Source organism: Orcinus orca, chromosome 5 (assembly GCF_937001465.1).
Source record: "Orcinus orca chromosome 5, mOrcOrc1.1, whole genome shotgun sequence".
Classification (NCBI taxonomy): domain Eukaryota; kingdom Metazoa; phylum Chordata; class Mammalia; order Artiodactyla; family Delphinidae; genus Orcinus; species Orcinus orca.
In genome coordinates this window covers 105,031,211-105,035,439 of record NC_064563.1, presented here as the reverse complement: position 1 = coordinate 105,035,439, position 4,229 = coordinate 105,031,211, and positions in this window count along the sequence as shown.

The window sequence follows — 4,229 nt, the reverse complement described above, 5'->3', positions numbered from 1 at the left end:
CATGTAAATATAGAATATTTAACCTCCATATTACCAAAATTCCACCATTATTACTAGCCTTTTCCATTTGTTTAGTGCTTGATTTATGTGTTTCAATAAATTTCATGTATAATTTTAATTAATACTATACCTTTATTGTTAAATTTATAATTTTTATTACTATTTGGAGTAGAATTTATTCCCATTTCTATTTTAAGTTGGTTATCGCTGGTACAAAAATAAAATATTAATTTGTGTGTATTTGCCTTGCATCTAGCCACTTTGTCAAATTCCTTTATTTATTCTAGTAGATTTTTTTAAAGTCTCGAGAATTCTGTATAATTTTTTTATCTCACTAGCACATAAGGATGTTTTTGTTTGTTCTTGTGTCATTTTACTATCTAAGTTCTCTGGAATTCAATATTGAATTTCAATTTCAATATTTCAAAACATGCTAAGAGTACACATCAATGAATATTTCGCATATTCTTACAAATGGTTTCAGAATTCATTGTTATAATCATGTCTGATGTTGCTACCGCAAATAATCTTTATAATCTGGTAACCTTTTGAATTTAATTTAGAATTTTTATAGAACGGCTGTGGAAATTAGTCAAATTACATTTTAAGTACTTATTACTAAAATCACAGTTTTCATTTAATGTGTTAATATAATGAGTTTCACTTCTGTATTTCCTAATATTGAAACTTCTTTCTGATACAAAAGCCTGTTGCTCATAGGGTAATGTTATTTTAATACATAAACCTAAGTTTTATGCATATTTAATTGTGCCTAAAAGCCTTCTATAGTACTTTTTTTTAGTGGGGACATCATTAAATAAACTGATATTTCAAAGAATTGAGAAGAGACTGAAATTTGTTTAGCTCAAACTAAAGATTGCCAGTCATTTCCTAAAGCCCCTTCACTAACATGAATAGTGATGTTTGTGTAAATAGTACAACCAACTCTATGATTCTATGTTTGAAGCTGTATATTTGTTGTGATTCCTAGGTTTAGACATCTAGATCTGAACACATACACCTAACTTTGTTTTCTAGTGAAGTTTTAGCTGAGCATTTATATATTGAAATATATTAGTATTAATTACCTTTATTCCTTATTTACAGCTCTGATAGTATATTGATTGTGTATAGAAATTGATTATCAATTAGTGAGTTTTATGCAAAAATAGTAAAAGAAGAATTTCAGAATATGTGTTATGGAAAGTGGCTGAAATGTTTTGGGGAACAAGGAGATTGAATACATACACAGAGACTCAAAAATATGACTATCTTTTTATGGTCATGAAATTAATGTAATTCTAATGTATAAAATTAATTGGGGGAAGTTTTCATTTTTATATACTCTAAAATAGTTTAAATAATTTAGGAAAAAATCTTCTTCAGTTGGTCCTGGTGTCTTTGTTTCAATAATTAGTCTTCAATTGCCTTCCAGTCTTTTTGTGTTACTTGGATGTTAAAGTTTCTGCTTCTTTTGAGGTTAATTTTAGTGACTTATATTTTGCTTTTAAATTATCTATTTTCTTTACCTTTTAAAAGATTTGCCCTGATAATTACATGCAGTAATTTCTTATAATCTTTGTAATATCTATGGTTATATTTAATCTCTTTAGAAATTTTATTTTATCACTTATGTCTTTCATTTATCTTCTCAAATAAACACTTTCTGAATTATTTTATTATTGTAACATTATTTCAAAAGTAATATACAAGAGAAAAACTTCAGAAAACAGAAATTTCTAGAATGTTACACTAATGATTTTATTACTAGAAATACTAGTAACAGGCTGCTTAAATTTATTTCCACTTTTTTGTTCAGCAGTTAATCATTTTCCTTTCATCTTCTTTCCATGGAATTTTTGATTTTACATTTCTAGTTCTGAAGAGAAACTCTTTGAGATAACAAAAACTCATAAACTCAAAAGAACTGACCACAGTGTCTTGTTTTGTCACTTTAAACTTCTCCTTTGTTCTTCTTCCTCAGAGATACAGAATAGATTTTTATGTGTGTGCATGTATATGTCTGTGTGTGTTTCTTAACTCAGACATTATTTCTTGTGTCTCAGAGTAACATTGCCATAGAAATTCAATAACCATCAGTTGAGTGATGACAAGCAGGAGAATGTAAAATGCTTAATTTGGTGTCCACGTATTTCATTCCATATAATTTCAGAAACTGTTATCAATCATTATATTCAGAAATTCAGGTTAAAAAGTTATTTTAATAATTTTAGATTTAAATTTGTCTTGGATAACAGGGTCTCAGTAAAAACTGGCAAATAATTTTAACTTTAAATATGTTTTTACTTTTGTCAGAATAACTAGTACCTTATATTTGGGTCCTTGTAATCAATCTGATTTAATACAATGGTATAAGTAAATATAAATCACCATCAGATTTATTTAAAAAGTGGTTCAATACATTAGAAACTAATACAATTCTCCACGATGGGTCTTCTGGATATTTCATACATTGGCAAGATAATTGCATTGAATGAACAAATAATTAAACATACCCTCACTTGGCACAACCACCTGAAATAATTGTTTATAAACAAATTAAATTCCCAGAGGGAATTTTTCAGCTAGGATTTGCAGTGAAGAAATATTATTCAATATTTGAGAGTTACCTTTTTTAGCAATAATCCGATTATGCTCTGGGTTACAGTACTATACCTAAAATGATGGAAAATGTTTGAATGTAAGTGAAAGGAGGTTAAAACAGTTATTAGAGTATTCTAAAGGCCTTGTATTTGTGAAACAGATAATACAGATATTGATACGTTTTTAACTTTGTTAAAGATTACATGTTAATATCTCAAGGATGTACACTATAGGAACAAAAATATATTATCTGTCTTTTAGATCAGTGAAAGGAAAAACAATGGAACAATAAAACATTCAATGAAAAGAAGACAATAAATGAGGCAAAAACAAAGCAGAGGTATAAAAAATGTTGGCAGACCTGTATTCATGTATGTGCATAACAATAAAATATGTAAATGAAATAAATTACCTAGTGACAAGTAGATTTTGTCAGATTAGATAAGAAAATGACCCTAATCCTGTCATATGCTATATGCTATTTATAACAGATATATTACTAATAATTTTAAAAAGAAAAAAAATATACTAATAATATAGTGACAAAAAAGAATGAAAAGGGAGGACTTAATGTACAGCAGCTGAATACGTTGTTGAGAGACTGGGAACCTTTTTGTACAAAGAGCTATCTGGTATTGTAGGTTTCGTGGGTTGTGTAAGGTCTCTGTTACAACTTCTCAATTCTGCTGTTGTAGAATGAAAGCAGGCATGGACAATACTTAAAGGAATGAGTGGCTGGGTTACAATAAAACTTTACATAAGGAAGCAAATGGATGAGATCTAATCTCTATGGATGAGATGAGAAGACCTGAACAACCCTTACTATTGAAACAGCTAAATCACCGAATGAAAAAGAATGTTGAGCAATGAAAACAGTATGGAATTATGAAACACCATCTCCCTAAATTAAGTGAAATCAGGAATTCTGGGGCAAATATATGCTAACCCAGGCTTTGTCTCTGAGAATTTCTGAAAAAATACTATTGTCCTAACACCCTCCCTGGATTACTGGTCTATTTTTGTTCTATTTCATTTCCTATCTTTGAGACTAAATCCTTATATACAACCTATCCTCATATTCTCTTCTTAAAATATTTCAAGTATGTTTTTTTCTTCTCATTATGATTGATCTCCCCTTGTCAAAGGCAAAAATCACCTTCATATTGCAAAACATAAAGGCCATTTCTCCGTTCTTGTCTGCCTTCTCATCTCTGCAATATTTGGCCTGGGTGTTCCTGCCATCCTTACTGAAACACACTCTTCCCCGCCCATTGGGCCATCCCAGGCTCCAACTTGACTGGAATACCATTACTCTCCTCATGACTCCCCCCTTCCTCTGGAACCTCTGAATGTGGTTGTATGAGACCTCTTTATGTTCTCTATCTATAAATTATCTTTAAGGTATCCCATCTAGTCTCATGGATTTAAAAGGCATATACCATCCTACATATGCAAATCTTCGCCCAAATTGTTTCCTCAGCCTTGACTTTATTTCCTATGTCTAGACAATGAATATACAACTTGACAATCACATAAAGTTTACATGCCAAAATCAGAAAAGTGTATTCCTGTGCACTGCCTTACACACGCACACACACACACACACACACACATACACACACACA